Raw genomic sequence first — 17,614 nt, forward strand, 5'->3', positions numbered from 1 at the left:
CTCTTTCCTCGTGTCGTGATGAGATGGCAAGGCCGGGCCCTGTCAGGTCCTAATGGAATTCACCCACAGCGGGCTGGACGGCTCCCTTGCCTGGCTCGCTGGATTTTCTCATCGCGAGATGAATTAATTTATCTGACAGGATGCAGGTGAAAATTCCAACGAAATGCCTTATGAGGGAATAACTCATTTAACTCAAAGGGCCCCTGTGAGGATCTAAAAATCGTTGGATGGGAATTGGTCCTTAATGCTCTCCTTTCAGAAACTAAGGGGCGCTCATCTCGGGCGAGGAAACAAGCCACCGTCAGCCCCGAGTTTTAAAGAGCACAGTGGGCAGATCCAACGTGTGGACAGGTCTGACGGACAATGATTGCATTTTTTTTTTTTTTTTTTTGGCCCCGCTGGGTGTGCGAAAGTTCCCAGGCCAGGGATCGAATGCACGCCCCAGCAGCAATCCTAGCCACGGCACTGACCTTGCCAGATCCATGCTGAACCACCAAGGAACTCCATAGATTGCATTCTTTTTTCCCCTTTTTTCTTTTTGTCTTTTTATGGCTGCAGCTGCAGCATATGGACGTTCCTGGGCTGGGGTGGAATGGGAGCTACAGCTGCAGGTCTACACCACAGCCAAGAGCGTCACCAGATCCAAGCCTCATCTGTGACCTACACTGCAGCTTGTGGCAACGCCAGATCCCTAACTAACTGGGCAAGGCCAGGGACTGAACCTGCATCCTCACGGACACGGTCCTTAACCTGCTGACACAGTGGGAACTTCTGCAGGGTTTTCTTTGGAAGAGTTATTCAAGACGTCTCACAATGTAGTTGAAACCAGGTCACGTTTCTCCCAGATGTCCTGTCCGGGCCATTCTGAGGGAATTGATTAAAAGGACACACATTCCAGACTTCTGCCTTTATTATGAGAATATAGTGCTTGATTTCGAAAACGAGAGCCAGTTACCACAATGGGAGGAATAAATCCAGAATCTGGGATTAACAGATACTCACTGCTGTATATAAAATAGATAAACAACAAAGACCCTCTGTACAGCACAGGGAACCATATTCAGCATCTTATAATAACCTACGAGGGAAAAGAATCTGAAAAACTATATATGTGGGTGCAAACTGAATCCCTTTGCTTCACACCTGAAACTCACACAACATCGTCAATCAACTCTACCTCAATTAAAAAATAAAATGAAATAACATAGAAAACAGCACAGCTGGATGCGCCGTGGAGTTCTCCGAGGAATTCTCCGTGACACCGTGCAGAGAGAAATAGGCATCTCGCTATCATTCCGTGCCTGTCCTTTTGTCCTTCACAGCCTGGGAATAAAGAAACCCCCCAGAGGAGATCTCAGAGGGTGTTAATTCAGAACTCACTCTGGCAAGGGGGTTGGCCATCCTTTCTCACGCCGGGCAGGCAGTTAAGGAAAGCTGCCGAGTGGAAATGCGTAAAGAAAAAGCAAAGGTCATCGGCTCTCTGCTCCCTTCAGGGACGATGAGTCTGTGGAGGAAGTAAGAAACAGCATCTGCCCGTGTGTGGTGGGCCTCGTCTAATCAGTCGAGGGCGTGCATTGGAGGGAAAGTGGTGGAGACAAGAATCCGAGCTCATCTTTCCATGTCTACATCCTCCCTATGGGCTCTGTCTCTGTGGAGAACCTTGGCTGATACAGAAGATGTCTGGGGAATTTTCTTTCTTTTTTCCTTTTTAGGGCCGCACCTGCGGCATAGAGAAATTCCCAGGCCAGGGGTTGAATCACAGCTGCTGCTGATGGTCTACACCTCAGCCACAGCAACGCAAGATCCGAGCCGCATCTGTGACCTCACCGCAGCTCACAGCAACCCCAGATCCTTCACCCACTGAGTGAGGCTGGGATCGAACCCACATCCTCACAGATCCTAGTCGGGTTCTTAACCCACTGAGCCATGATGGGAGCCCCGTCTGTGGAATTTAAAGCAAGGGGTGTTTCACTACTGCCAGCACCCCATGTTAAGGCCCCAGGTGCCTCGCATCTCAAGAGGTGACCTCAGCAACATAGAATCATATCTGCACGGGGGGGGGGGGGGGTGCACAGCCCCCTCCCGGCAGGTCTGGAGGAGGTGGGTCCTTAAAGAGTCCAGCCGTTTCCCGACCTACCCCCACTTGAGCAACTGGAGAAATTCCGGCGTATTTCCATGCCACGGATTTCCAGGGGTGGAGGTGTGTGTCCATAGGTATTACCTGCAAGCTTCAGGGAGCACCCAGGGTGACGATAAGGCAAAGCCTCTACTCACCCCCTGCCCCATGGGTGAGGTGGACCTATTCTTCTGTATTTGGTTTTTAAGACAAATCTCTCCACGCAGTGCAGTGCCTTCTGCAGAAAACCTCTCCCTCTGCCCCTCTCTCCCTCCCCCTCTCTCCGTGTCTCTCTCTCTAGTTGGCTTCCTCTAATGAGCTGGAATGTAGAGAGCAGATTTCCAACATACGCTTTTAACTGAGACACAACCAGCCACCATCGGGGGCCCTGATATCTTGAGTCTATTTACCCACTTCCTCCGTAAACACAGCTGAAAATATATTTCATTCAGACATGTGCATTTTTTTCCCCCTCCTCCGTGCCTCCAAAAAAAATGTCGGGTGCAAATAAAGCCGTAGGAAAATGAAGTCTCCTGTACGAATAGTTTCGGCCCTCAGCCCCCACCGAGCGCCGCCCCCTGACTGTGCGGCTGGGGGCTGGGGGAGGGGGGGGGTCCATCAATTCTCGCGCGATGTCCCCATATGCACCAGACGCGTGTCCACGAGACAGCCACCATTTGAATTAAACCTTTCCTCGTCGGCGTACTGATTTTCTCTCCCTCCACGGACCAATAAAAGAAGAGTCGAACATTCGTTTCTCTACTAAACGCCGGTGCTTCTGTTCAAAATAAAATGCAGGCAGGCTTGAGCCTCGCAGGATGTACATCATCCTCGGAAGAGGTGGGAAATGGGAGCTACCTGATAAAAAAAGATTCCAGCGACTGCATTTTTCTTAGATTGTGGACCAGAAATAAGCGACGTGCACATGCACGCTTCTCTTTGGCTATAATTTTTGGAGGTGATTGCTGTTCAGGCATTGTTCCCCCTGGACCGAAACTACAGATTCACGTCCAGCATGATGCCCGCATACCTTTCATGAACTCGAACACGCACTGTAAATAGGACTCCTTGAGACTGTAGGAAATCTTGTTTTCACTTTTTGTTCCTTCAACAATGCGGGCTCTCGGCTCTGCCACGGTTTGGACTTGATTAGTTAAAAATAGCCTGGGAACATTTCGAATTAAATGAAAATAGCAACTGTCACTTCCTTTTCATGATCGCCTAGCATTTGCATTTGTAGATTTCCCTCCGCATAAATTGGAAGACTCGGGCGGCCTTGTCAATAAAAATCGTATCAAGAAATGAATTCTAGGATGCAAATGATTTACCGGTTTGGGTTTAATTTTAGAAAGGCAGGGGAGCGAGGGGAGCGCCAGGCTGCTGTGGATGATAGGCTCTCTTGCCGTGACTGCTGGTTGTGTGAGGTCTCCGTGTGTGTGTGTGTGTGTGTGTGTGTGTGTGTCGGAGGCGGGGTGTGAACACGCACATATGGGCGGGATGTGGGGGGCGGGGTCTGAAGAAGGACCCCCGCTCAGGGTGGACACTCACAGAACTTGAAGAAACCTGGCCTCGGGGCTTTTGCCAGCCCCGCCCTGTACTCACCCCGACCCCTGGGCACAGACGGAGGATCTGGAGTTCCGTTCGTTCCTCTTTCCTAAAGGCATCTCTACAGGACACCAACCACCTGCCGCCTCGGCTCTAAAATTTGTTTTGAAGATGAGAATTTGTTGCAAAGCAACTGATACTTATTAGAGAACGCGGTGGACACACTGGGAGTTTTGCGTTTGTTTATGCAGAATTGCCAGTGCAGAGCAAAACTAGGTGAGTGCAGAAAGCAGTGCACACAGGAGGAACGAGACCGGCAGAATGCACGTGCCACAAGCACACGGCGGCACAGTGAGACACGCATTTCAGGGTTCTCCTCGCACCTCCCCCACCCTCCACCCCTGTTCACGTGGAAGGAGCCCCCCCATCCAGGTCTGGGGTTTCCCCTCTGAAACCACACAGCCCTCTGTCCGCATTGTCGCAATCACCCAAGGCAGCAACCCTTCCAACACCTGATTCCACGAGCAAACTCCTGGTCCTTTTTAAGACCAGGTGCCGAAGGCACCGAAATACGTGAGCCTGTCTCAGCCATTGAGTATGGGAAATCCACACAGCTCCTATTTTTCTTAGATGCCTATCTTTTTTGACATGGCCATAATCCCATTTTTGCCCTCATGTCTGTGCTTGTGCGATGATTTTGCACAGTGCAGGTGAAACGGAGTTTCAACTAAAGAACAACCCCCCTTGGCTAAGAAGGCAGCTGCAAGCCTTTCCAGCTGTGCTCGTCACTATATCACCCTTCTTGTAATAATGTAACAACTATGTGCCCTATGTCCAAGCCAGCAGCCCTGCTAATCAGGTACCCAGCATTGCTGATCAGTCCCGCTTCTGCAACCTCGCTTGCTCAGTTTCTTAGGGAGGAACACTGTCTGCCTGGGGATGAGGGAGGTCCAGGAAGCTTACGTGGGAATGTCAAGACCTCGTAGTGTATAAAAGTTACTGAGAACAAAGACCTGGCGCTCGGACTCTAGCGGTGACTCCTCTGAGCCCGCACCGGTGCTGAATAAACCTTGCTTTTCCATACCTCCGAGTGCTGTTTGTCTCCTTCCGTTGCCACCGTTTTTGCGGTTTCCACAGCACAGGGATTTTCAGAAATGCATTTTCAGAAATGGGAGTTCCGGTTGTGGCTCAGCGGGTTAAGGACCCAACGTAGTGTCCGTGAGGATGCGGGTTCAATCCCTGGCCTTGCTTGGTGGGTTAGGGATCTGGCATTGCCTCAAGCTATAGTGTAGTTCACAGAGGTGGCTCAGATGCAGGGTTGCTGTGCCTGTGGCTGTGGGGTAGGCCTGTAGCTGCAGCTCTGATTCAACCCCTGGCCTGGGAACCTCCATATGCTGCAGGTGTGGCCCCAAAAAGAAAAAAAAAATGTCTCCTGCTTATGAAATAGGGTTTCCATTTAGAGTTCTGTTAAGCTTCCCGCAGGCCCATGGCATTTGGGATATGGATTACTACAAGGTGTGACCCCACTGTTTAAGGTACCCCAACAACGTAGAGCACCCAAGCACAGAAGTCACCCCGCCTGCAGAGGGTTCCCCATCTCTGCTTCACCTGTGTTCCCCCCACTGCATAATTTTCATAGGGGCGCCTTTTTAAAATTTCTTCTTTTACGGCCCCACTTGTGGCATCTGGAAGCTCCCGGGCCAGGGACTGAATCCGAGCCTCAGCTGCAACCTATGTCTACACTGGATCCTTTAACCTGTCCCTGTCCCGGGGCTCAAGAACTCCTTAATCGATGCAAATTGATGGGCAAGACAGGAAAACCCAGGCCAGGCTTTCCAGGGGCTCCTGCTGCAGCTGGGGCTGGGGGAGCCAAACAAGCAACAGACTCCCTAGCTCGCTTATTGGCTGGAAGGGGTGGTGGTCCAGCGGTCAGGCCAGAGGCGGGGCGCTGTGTGCTGTGTGCGCTGGGGCGGGCTAAGTACCCGCTTCTGCTCCCCACCTGCTTCTGCTCCCCACGCTCTGCTTTTGCTCTTCGCTCTTCAAAAGTGGAGGTTGGGTTTTTCGTCCTTTTGTATTTTCTTTGCCCCAACTGCACATGCATGCTACTATTTTTAGCCCCTCAGAGTTTCTTTGTATTTTGTTGCTAGAAGAGCTGTGCATCCAGCTGCCAGCACTGCAGCCCCTGCAGCCGAGGGTCCTGGTTCCCAGGTCCTGGCTTGTCTCAAACCCACTGTGCTGGTGGGGGATCGAACCCTTGCCTCTGAAGGGACCCCACCCACTGCAGTCAGATTCTTTTTTTCTTTTGGGGGGTCACACCCTGTGGCATACGGAAGGCCCCAGGCTAGGGGTCTCATCAGAGCTGCAGCTGCTGGCCTGTACCACAGCCACAGCAACACGGGATCCTTAAACCACTGAGCGAGGCCAGGGATGGAACCCGCATCCTCATGGATGCTTGTTGGTTTTGTTACCGCTGAACCACAACGGGAACTCCAAGGCTTATGTTTCGAGTCCCTGCAGCTTGGGGAACCAGGCCGCCTAGAGGGGAGGAAAGATGCTCTCTGTTCCTTAACTGACAAGAAAGTGGGTCGCTGAGCTGCCTCCTGCACCTGTTTTACATAATAGGTTACTTTTAATGGCTCCTTGAAAACAATGTTTACAAATCCGGTAATTGCCAAATGTACTGCGCTAGCTCTTCCTTCGAAGACGCTGATTTTTTTTTTTCAAAGTCTGACCTACTCTCTTTTCCCTGAATTCCTTTCCTTGATGGAAAAAGAGGTCCTTTTAAATGTGATAGGGCATCACCCAGTTGTGTCAGGACCCATATCGTTAATGAGGTGTCATGGACGTGCACAGAGAGTAAAGATGCTGCATGAAGTCTTTTTCTCCCGAAAGGTCATGAGGTTCCTTGGCACGCCCTCAAACCTCACCTGTCAGTTTGGGGAGGGGGGCGTCAGAGCCGCTGGAGGAAAACCGTGATGGTTTGCTGGGGTTTTTTTGGCCGGGAAAGACCTGGACCCACCTGCTGGATGGGCACATGGGGGTTCAAAGGGGGCCTCATTCCAAACTGGTGCTAGAAGCCACAACTTAAGGATTTATAAATGGCCCGTGAGGGTCCTGGGCGGCTGTAACAAATGACCGCAAATGGGGGCTTAAAACACAGGAACCCATCCTCCCCCATCCTGGAGACCAGACGTCTGAGGTCAAGGGTCCCAGGGCCACGTTTCCTCTAGAGGCTCCAGGGGAGGGTCCTTCCCGCCTCTTCCAGCTTCTGGGGGCTCCAGGCGGCCCTGGGCTGGAGGTCGCCCCCCTCCCGTCTCTGCCTCTGTCTTCCCGTGGCTTCTGCTCTGTCTCTGGGTCTCCTCTCCTGTCTCTTAGGAGGACACTGTCCTTGGATGGAGGACTCCCCTCATCCAGGAGGACCTCCTCTCAGACCCTGCACTTCATCCCATCCGCACAGACCCCATTTCTAGATAAGGTCCTGCTCTGAGTTTCTGGTGGACAAGAACTGAGGGGACGCTGTTGAGCCCATGACGGGTGAGAACCAGACTCAGGAGAGCACGGGCCTCCGGGGTTTTGCAGAGCTGATCCCCATCAGGACAGAAGCCCATCGCAAGGAAGGGTCCAGTGACACTGCTGGCAGAGGACAGCCAGCAGGATACCCCCACCGCCCCTAGGCTTCCCTCCTTCCTTCAACTGAAATTCCGGAAGCAGCAGAACCACGTCTTTGCTGGATGTGGAGCCGGTGCACAGCTGCCCGGTGTCCACTGAGCGGGAGACAGAGAGCGTGTCCAGAAAATCCCTGCCACACCTGTGCCCTCTTTATCGCTACACATCAATGAGAGACGGCATGTGTGTGTGTCCCCTCAACCGCCAGAGAGCCACCGCTTGTCACGAGGCAGTGAGGTCTTTCCTCCGCCAAGTAAGGGGCACCTTTGAAGCCGCCCGAAAACCCACACCTGCGGCAGGTATGGCGTTTTCGGTCTGGAATGTGCCATCCTGTGCATCGATTTGGGAGAAGCATCTTGGAGGGTAAAGCACGGGTTGGACCCGCCCTGCTGGCAGCAGCTGCCTGGGCTGCAAGCAGCTCTTCAAACAACAACAAACAAACAAACAAAGGTACGGGTTGCAAAGCCTGGCATCCAGGGGGTGAAAAAAGAACCTGGAAAGGCTTGTTTTCCCTGCAGCGGAAAGAGCACTGTGGTCCTGGGTTGGACTGTTCAGCGGCACGCGCACTGCTTCGTTGAGGATCAACACCCCCGACTCTTCGCCCGTCCACAAGGATGCTTTTCCATTGTCCCAGGTGCCTCTCAACGGCCAGTCAAATAAGATGCCCCACCACAGTGATTTCTCCTGCGTGGCCTCAACAATTTGTAGAAAAGACAGCGTTTTATTAAAGAGATGATGTTTTATTAAAAATGAGACGTATTCCATCTCCTGACAGCTTAAAAAGAAACACTTCCCTTCACCTGTTTCTGTTATTTTGCCTTCTTAGCGGCCAAGTGTGTGTCATCTCTTCACGTTCACATGTCTTTTTAGACATGTTTATTGGCGTGGAGGTAGAACGTTGCGTTGGTTTCAGGTGTAGAGCAAACTGAGTCTGTTGTACATGTTATTACACGTTCCTGAGTAGCGTTTCCTCGGCTAGACACCAGGTCCTTGTTGGTTATCCGTTTTACATATGGTCGTGTGTATCTGTGAATCCCAAACTCCTAATTTTTCCCTCCCCCAGCAACGTTTCCCCTTGGGGAACCATAAATTTAACTTCAAAATCTTTGAGTCTGTTTCTATTTTGTGAATAAGTTCTTTGGCAGCACTTTTTCTTAGGTTCGTATATAATTGATCTTGTATGATGTTTGTCTTTCTCTGTTACTCATTTTTCTCATTTAGTGTGAGACTCTCTAGGTCCACCCGTGTTGCTGCAAATGGCTTTGTGTCCTTCCTATTGGTGGCTGAGTATGTCATTGTATATATGGGCCACATCTTGGTGACCCACTCCTCTGCTGATGGACATTTAGGTGGTTTCCATGTCCTGGCTACTGTGAATAGCGCTGCTGTGAGTGCAGGGGTGCGGGGAGCTTTTCGAATGATGGTTTTTTCTGAAGAGATACCCGGGAGCGTCTTAAAAAAAAAAAAATACACTGTCAGCTCCTTTTACAAATTCGACGACAAACAGCATGCTCTGAAGCTGGCCACGTGCAGGGAGGTTTGCACAGCCACCAGGAAGAGACGTGACTTACGGTTTCGCCCGAGATGCTACTCCTGGAGCACCTGTTATGGGCCAAGCCCGGGAATCCGGGTGATGCACCCTTGTGGTGTCAAGGTCAGGAGCAGCTGGGACGTCTCCAACCTGCTCAAAGTTAACAGGTAGAGAAAACTGGGGACGAAGACGGGGGAGACCACCCCAGCTGAACCTTGCATCAGGCCAAGCCCCCGTTTCTGATAAAACAGCCCTGAATGCTTCATTGTCTTGAACAATGAACCTGCATCATTCGAAATGAAGGGGGCCGGAATGAGGCTTGCAACGTACCTTAGCACCCAAAACAATGATGATACAGAACTATTGAGCATTTATTCAGCTGACATGGATGGGAGGCTGTAGGAGCCATGCCTGGGGCTGCATGGAGCTCCCCTGCGGGGCAGGCAGGTCCCTCCCACCTTTGTCTCTATGAGTGCTCCCAGGACCAGCGAGCCTGGAATCTGCCTTCAGGTGGGTGGTAGGAACGGTTGAGAAGCATGAGGTCGATTTGGACGGGACCCAGCTGCCACTCAGCGCAGGCGCCTCTGGTTGGGGCTAAGTAGCAGCGCCAGAACGCCCATAACCCTGTTTTATGGGGTGGGCCCCTCGCCCGTAAATCTCACACACGCGGCCCCAGGCTGCAGTCATTCGCAGACCTCCCCCCTCCCTCTCCGCCCCCGCGTCTCCGAGGGAGCGCCCCCTCCATCCCCGGCCCATCAAGTTTCCAACAAGCATGGGGACAGGGACAGGCCAGTTGGGAGGGTGGCCAGCTCCTGTGTTTGTCGTCCCTGGACGATGGTGGTGTGCGAGGGATGAATGGGCCAGGGGGCTGAGACAGAGAGAGAGAGAGAGTTTGAACAGCACGGAGGTTTTCTTGCCAAGAAAAGTCATGGGGATGCTGTAAAAACAAGCTGGTCGGAGTCACCTTGGGTTCTAGCAAAAAGGCTAAACTTTTTACCTGCATAGGAAAATTTGTCTGGCCACCTGGGGTGCTGGGGAGAAAGGGCGGCAGAAAGAGACCCCACCACTGATTCTCTTGGGTACCAAAGCATAAGTATTTGGAAAGTAAATGTTTCAATGAAAAGTCATAGATTTATGTGCCAGCACTGTTCACAGGAGCCAAAAGGTGGAAGCAACACAAGGGTCCACAGATGGATGGATGGATGGATGGATGGGGAGATGGGAGGATGGATAAGTAAAATGTGGTTTATCCACAAGATGGAATTTTATACACACACACACACACACACACACACATATACAAATATACATACACACACACACACACACACATAAGTCTGTGTGAAATATATACATTTCAGATTCTTTTCCTCAATGGTTGACCACAGGATATGGAGTAGAGTGCCCTGTGCCTTACAACAGGTCCTTGTTGTTTATCTATTTTATACACAGTCGTGTGTATCTGCCATTCCCAAACTCCCCATTTATTCCTCTCCTCACTTTCCCCTTTGGTAACCACAAGTTTCTCAAAGACCGGTTTTCAGATACCTTTCAGAGGGTAGACTCCGTCAAGTCTAAGAATTCCCCACCCGAAACATGAGAAGATGGAACCAGCTATATGTGTATCTAGGTAACGGAATCACTTTGCTGTTCAGCTGACATGAACACAGCATTGTAAGTCAAGTTCCCTTCAATTTAAATAAATAAAGCCACCATTTAGGGGGCAAAAAGAGAACAGGTCTTCAATGAAGCAAAAGCTGGTTGGTGGACCCTCATAGCAGCATTATTCACACAAGCTGAAAGGGGGAGGCAGGGGGTGCACATCTGGCTTTGCACGGACAGAGACTGCAGCCTTCTTTCTCTCATGAGGGGCTGTGTGAAAATGGTCCCTCCCCAAGGAGTTTAGCAGAGAGGGAAAAAAGCAGGCATTTGCTCTTGTGAAGCACCTTGATCAAGCCACTCCTGAAGCTGAATGCCTCTGATGTTTGCCTTACGTTAAACAAAAGCTTTCCATTTTGCCTTAACTGATTAAGGCTGGGGCAGCTCTGAGCGGTTTCCCAAACAGCCCTAATGGGTACACATCTCACCATCCTTCCTTCCGCAGAGCTTTTTATACCACAGCTCCTCCCTCTGCCAGAATGAGGCTCCCGTTCTGACACGATGGCTTCAAAACCTCCGGTGTGCCTCAGCAGCACCACTCACTTTGGGGACGGCTCGCCGAGCTAGGTGTTTGTTGTTTTCGGGGTGACATTTCCCTCAAAGGATGGATCTAACCCATTTTTGGTGGTGTTGCGGGGGCGGGGGGGTCCTCAGGAAGCCAGCTGATCCCAGGACATCCTCGAGGTGCATTCGTGCATGTGGAAATCCCTGGGCTGGAAAACGGATTCCGTATAATTTCTCACCAAGAATGCTGCCGCCCTGCCTCAAAATAAAAATAAAAAGAGGGACAGTGAAAACCTTGAAACGTCTTTCTGTCGTTCCGATTAAGTGAACGCGGAGATGAAAACAAGTCAGGGCACACACGTGGGTTTATCGCGTGGGCCTGAGTGGGGGGTCGGGACGGGAGAGAAAGGCAGCATTGCTGACGTGCTGCACAATGGGAATTTTGTGCCATTTCCATCCTTTCGGCCCTGGTGAAATCTGAAAAGGCGAAGGGGAAACCCACCAGAGAGGCAGTCCTGCCTCTGACACACACAGTTGGGGAAGCAACCCGAGCTTCCCATTATGCGGGAGTTCGATGGTGTGTGACGAGGGGGTGTGCGCAGAACGGAGTTATCCAAAGCCTCCAGAGTGTCAGAATTCTAGGTGGTGGAGAGCTAAGGGGAGAGCCTTTCCACGGATCCCTTCGACCCCAGAGGGACGTCGGCGGGGATGAGGCTGGATGTGGGGGACTCATTTATCACAAAATCGGGGAGGCGGTTTTTACCCTTTTCTGGTGGTGAGGCCAGAGGCGGCAGCGGTGGCGGGGGCGTTGCCTGCATCTCCGAGGCTCCTATTTTTAGTTTGTTCCGTCTATGTTTCGGTGGCTCTCTTTGACCGGGAGCGCCGAAGCCCAGCAAAGAAAGGACTGATTCATAAAGAGACGGCCGGCTCGCCCTCCCGGGCCGGGATCCTCATTAACACCCCCAATTGCAGGCGACTCTATTTTCAATTTGCTAAATGGCGAATAAAACTTTACAGCCAGGGTCTAGCGCATGAGTGGCAGCCAGCGGGTGCTGGAAGCCGCCACCTAGTGCCAACACTTCGGATGCAGGGGAGGGGGCCCAACAGAGACCCCTGCCTGGGGGGCCTGGGCCAGGGGCTGGAGCAGAGAGTTTTGGGGAGCCCAGAGGGCGCGTGGGGCAGGCCGTCGGGATCCCTTCGACCCCAGAGGGACGTCGGGGTGGCCAGCGGGGTGGCTGGCAGGGCAGCCCTCTGCGTCTGCCACAGGCAGGGAACTAGAGCCCATGTTTAGCTCAGGATTCTGCCCCACGTCCCTGCAATGAACACAGCAGGTAGCAAAAGCCCCCATGCAGGTAAGAATGACATGAAAGGAGTTCCTGCTGTGGCTCAGCAGGTTAAGAACCCCACATAGTGTTCGTGACGAGGCAGGTTTGATCCCTGGCCTCTCTCCGTGGATCAAGGATCCGGCATTGCCGCGAGCTGTGCTGTAGGTTACAGATGCAGCTTGGATCCCATGTTGCGGTGGCTGTGGTATAGACCTGCAGCTGCAGCTCCGATTTGAGCCCTAAGCTGGGAACTTCCATATGCCACAGGTACAGCCATAAAAAGACAAAGTTGGAAGGAAAAAAAAAAACAAACACATACACACACAAAGCAGAAAAGAATGACGGTAAACAATGAGATGGATGCTTGGCACGGGGTCCAATGTCCACGCCATGGTGGCCCAGCCATGGAGGTCCCTTCCTCTCCTGCTTCACAGCTGTGTCCCAGATCTAAAACATCCGTTCCCTGGATGGCAAAACCCTGGTTCAGGCTGCTTCCAGGGCCCTCCTGGTGTCTGTGGGCTTGGGACAGCGAGGGCTGTGGATCCCTGGAGGGCCCTGAGTCGCTTCTCCATCCGTCCTCCACCCACGCTGCACTGAGAGCAGGTTGAGGGTCTGCCCGTGATTCCAAGAAGGTCTGCCTGGCCCTACCTGGCGCCAAGGTGCCCGCACGCTGGCCAGCCAGCCTCTCGCCCTTCCAGAGAGGGCACTTGAAATGCAAAGACTCATTATCCAGCTGCCACTTAATTGTTATTTTGCCCAGAGAAAAGCTCGGAGTTTCTCTAAGAGGCGGGCAGGGGCATTGTCCTTTTGTGCTCCCAGGGGGAAAGAATCTTAAAAAATGTCCCTCCCTGTGTTTCCGGTGGCGAGAGCCTGCCATCACATTAAGTTAGGGCGCGGGAGTCAGGACGTCCGAGGAGGAGGAGGGGCGGCCAGGCAGCCTCTGGCTCGCAGAGACATCGGCGAGGGTTGCAAACCGCCGGCCTTAAAAACACTTGACACGTTGACATTCTCCCTGCTAACCGGGGCTGACGCCGGCTCGTCAACGGAGGCCCCTCTGATGCACCCTGACAGGGATCACGCCAGCAGCCGGATGGGAAGTGATGCCTGGCGTTGAGTTTGAGCAGGGTGAAGGCAATTGGCTTTCAGTTGCGGCCCGTGTCTGACGAGGGAAGCGAGGAAGTGGCTCACAGAACTTGTGTCCGCCTCATTTCCCCCTCCGTCATCTTGGAAATCGATGGCAAATTGTTTAAACCCCACACCCCCCAAAATACGGTGGGACGGAGCGCTCATTAGGAGACCGCGTTTGGATACGCCGTGGAAAAAAACTAATGGGCTCCGGTGATGGGTTTCAGATGTGAGTCTCTGCCAGCGCCAAGATGGCCAGGCAAACGACAAAGGCGGAGGGGGAAGAAAAGGCTGCTGTCATAAAGCTTGCCAGTAACGTCTCTTGCTCCCTCGCTCCCTCTCTCTCCTTCTCCTGTCTTGTCCTCCCCCAAGGATCTGGTTGCATTAATGAGGTTCTTTGCACGGCGTGCATGGGGCTGACCGTCCACATCTGGGGCGCGCCGAAAAAAAATCCTTCCGCAGCTGGAGTGATGGGGCGCGGGCTGGCTCGGAAGTCTGCCCGGGGCCCAGGCAGATATGATCTCTGACAAGTCAGAGCTGAATTCCCCCAGCACAGACACGGCCGCCAACCCCCGCCCCCACCACCACTTCCTCGCCTGTTTTTTTTTTTTTTGTTTTTGTTTTTTTAATGGTCCCAAATGGGCTATTTCATATCTGAGCTGCAGAGTCTCCCACGATGCCAGAAACGGAAGATTGGTGCAGGAGCCACTGGAGACCCACTCCCCACCCCCACTCCCCACCCCGCAGGTGAGCCTGCTGTGCTGACAGCCCTGGGGGGGACCCTGCGGGGTGCCCGCCTCAACCCCACCCCACGCCATGCCACCACAGAGTGACCTCCAACGCAGTGTAGGAAGAAATTAACGGAAGGATTTAGGGGGCTCCCCTGCCCGCCCTGTCATCCTCTTTTGGGGCAGGCACTCAATAAATAAAAAGAGAGATTAAATAGCTGCCTTTTGCGGTGCAGACCTGTTGACAAAAATGAGTAATGAAACATGGGAAGACCGTGTCAGAAGGAGTGACAGCAAGAGACGGCCGGCTTAGGGTGTCCGGCTGGCAGGGCCGAGACACAGGAGGCCACCAAGCTCTGGGGGCTGACACATGAGCCGACCTCAGAAAGGGGGGGGAGGACAACTGAAGGCGTGCATTTCCAGCCACATGATTCTGAGATCTTTGAACGTTAAGAGCGGTTCTGCATAAGAAGAGCCCACCGTGCATAAAACGGGGTCAAATCCCACTTGTCCGAAACCCACCTTGCCATCTGTAAGAGATGTGGCCCTGTCTTGCTGTCGTTCAACTGGAGGTCCTGCATCTACACAGAAAAACTCGCATCCTCCATCTAAATGTCCTGATCCCTGAGGTCCCATCGTGGCGCAGCGAAAACGAATCTGACTAGGAACCACGAGGTTGCAGGTTCGATCCCTGGCCTTGCTCAGTGGGTAAAGGATCTGGCATTGCCGTGAGCTGTGGTGTAGGTCGCAGACGAGGCTTGGATCCCGCGTTGCTGTGGCTGTGGCATAAGCCGGCAGCTGTAGCTCCGATCGAGCCCCTAGCCTGGGAACCTCCAAATGCCGTGGGGTGCAGTCATAAAAAGACAAATAAAGGTCCTGCATCTACACACCCTCCACCTGGGCGTCCTGAATCCTGTCGTATGAATTCCCCTCGTCACCATGGTGTCTTGCTCTTGACCCTGAAACTCACATTATTTGTTCCCACTTGAGATCCACTTTCCCCCTCTGTCTCTGCAATGTCTGCACTGTCATTTGGGTGACTTCTTGGGAACACGAGCTGCAGAAGCTTTGTGGCCACAGAGGCTGCTGTCTCGTCCCTTCTCAGGGAAACTCCGGAAGAACTTCCTCCCCTCCCAGGGCTTGGCCCCCACTGGTGCCAAATATCCCTAGGATGATGGAGCTGCCGTCACCCACCCGGGCAGGCTAGTGCTGGGGCCCCTCCACTTTTCTGCGGGGCCTCCCTAGCACCCAGCCCCTCCTGGAGGAAACACCTGTCTCGGCCGTGCCCCGAGGCCACCCTCTGCCCAGCTGCCTCTGTCCCTCTTGCTCTGCTCAGAGGTCGCCTAGGCCAACAGGTGTTTTCTCTCAGCATTGCCTCTCGTCTGTACTCAGCCCAGGAATCCGGGGGCTGTGGGGCCAGAGGTCGCATGCAGCCGCGCGGGGTCCCCCAGGGGCCGGGGCTTACAGGTGTTTAATATTATCAGAGCTCATTTGCCGAAACGGTGATGGAGTGTTCTCCGCGGTCCCAAATAAATTTAACGAGAGCGACTTTCAAAGCCCGCTTATTAGAGAATCTGTTCAGTGGACGGGCGGGTTAACGGTAATTCGAGGAGGCAGGTGGACCCTCTCGGAGCGGGAACACATGCGTTCCGTGGCCTGGCCCCATTTGTGGTAATTTTGGGGTCTCATTTCCATTTGTAAGAAAGATAACTACTTACATATGGAAGCAATAAATAAGAGAAGTCATTAAAATTTCTCTAATTTAGGAGAAAAAAAAAAAAACTTAATGAAGTAATATCTTTGCCAGGGCAGGCAGACATGTAAATTATACCAAGGAACGAAACCTATTAAAGGGAATTGCTAGGTTGCTAGTCTTTTTTTTTTTTTTTTTAATCTAATGAATTTATGAATTGTTGGTTGTTGGGTCACAGACTTGGTTAATTTCCTTCGTGTTTAGCTCGGCAGGGAGGAGGGACGGCAGCTTGTGAAGCACGAGGGTAAGTCCCTTAGTTGGGTCTTGGGAATCAGGACAGAAACGGCCATCACGACGCCTGGTCCTCAGAAACGTGGGCTCATCGTCTGAAATGTGGGTTTGTTGGCTTTTTTTTTTTCCCCCAACATCTGTCAATTGTCATCAGAGATGGAAGCAGCAGAAGGCGGGGTTCACCTACGCCGACAGCCACTTGCTTTGAACGCTTACGATGGGGGGGTCTCACCGCGTCTGGTTCCCTAGGTCTTCCAGCAGGCGGACACACAAAGCAAGCATGACAGGCATCGAGGAGGGTCTGGGTGGTTGTTTTAGAACCCAGGGCAAGGCTGAGCAGAACAGAAATCTCACTGAACGGCCCCCAGGTGGCTGTGGGGCTAAAAAGGGAGAGTTCTCCTGTGCCACCGTGGCTCCTGCAGGGATGTGCAGCATCCTTGCGTTGAACGGGCAGGAGGAGGGCTGCAGAGTTTTTGGAGGCGTAGCCCCGCGCCTCGGCGCCCCGCGCCACGTCCTCAGGACGACTGTGACATCGTCTGAGGTGCACGGTCACCTCGGGCCCCTGTGCTTGATACCATGACTGGGAACAGTCAGCAGTGCCTCTGTGTCACCCAGCAACTCCGGTGACCTCCCGGGGACGTGTTCACCTGGGACCCGAGACACAAGCAAACAAGGCGCTCCGGGCTGGCCGCCCTCCAGGGTTCCTCCAATTCCCTGTTGTCTAACCCTGCTTGGAGCTAACGGGTCACAGCTTTTCTGAGAAGGCGCCTCCTGAAAGTCAGAAGGCACAACGGTCTGGGTGGCGGTCATGGGCTGGAAAGCCCCCCCTCCCATTCACACATTGAAGCCCAGACCCCCAGGACCTCAGATGGGGGTGTATTTGGAGACAGCATCTTTCAAGAGGGGATGGAGGTAAATGAGGTCATGAGGGGGGTCCTGATCCCCAGGATGTGGGGTCCTTAGACGAAGAGGAAGTCAGGACACAGACACGCACAGAGGGACGGCGCTGTGAGGACACGGGGAGGAGACGGCCATCGACACACCCAGGAGAGAGAGGCCTTGGGAGGGACCAGCCCTGCCCGCCCCTGGGGCTCAGACTCCAGCCTCCAGGACCTGGAGGGATAAATGCGTCTTGCTGAAGCTGCCCCATCTGGGGTATTTCTTCTGGCTGCTGAGCAAACTTACAGCCTGATACACCCACCAGCAGCCCTGCAGAGCTGCCTCAGCCACGTTCGGCTTATCCCAGGAGAAGGCACAGCTCGGGGACAGCGGTGCTGGCCCTGGAAAAGGGGTCCATGTCCCAGCTCGCTTTTGGTTGGTCTTGGTGAGAGGTGCACCCGCAACTGCGTGATGACTCAGAGAAGCAGAGGTTAGGAAGGCCGCCCAGCTCCATGGCTGCTGTCAAGCCAGAACCGGTGACACATGGCTGGG

Source organism: Sus scrofa, chromosome Y (genome assembly GCF_054392235.1).
Source record: "Sus scrofa isolate SSC_HxYL_T2T_F1_AM1 chromosome Y, Sscrofa_HxYL_maternal_Yorkshire_Landrace_v2.0, whole genome shotgun sequence".
In the NCBI taxonomy this organism is placed as follows: domain Eukaryota; kingdom Metazoa; phylum Chordata; class Mammalia; order Artiodactyla; family Suidae; genus Sus; species Sus scrofa.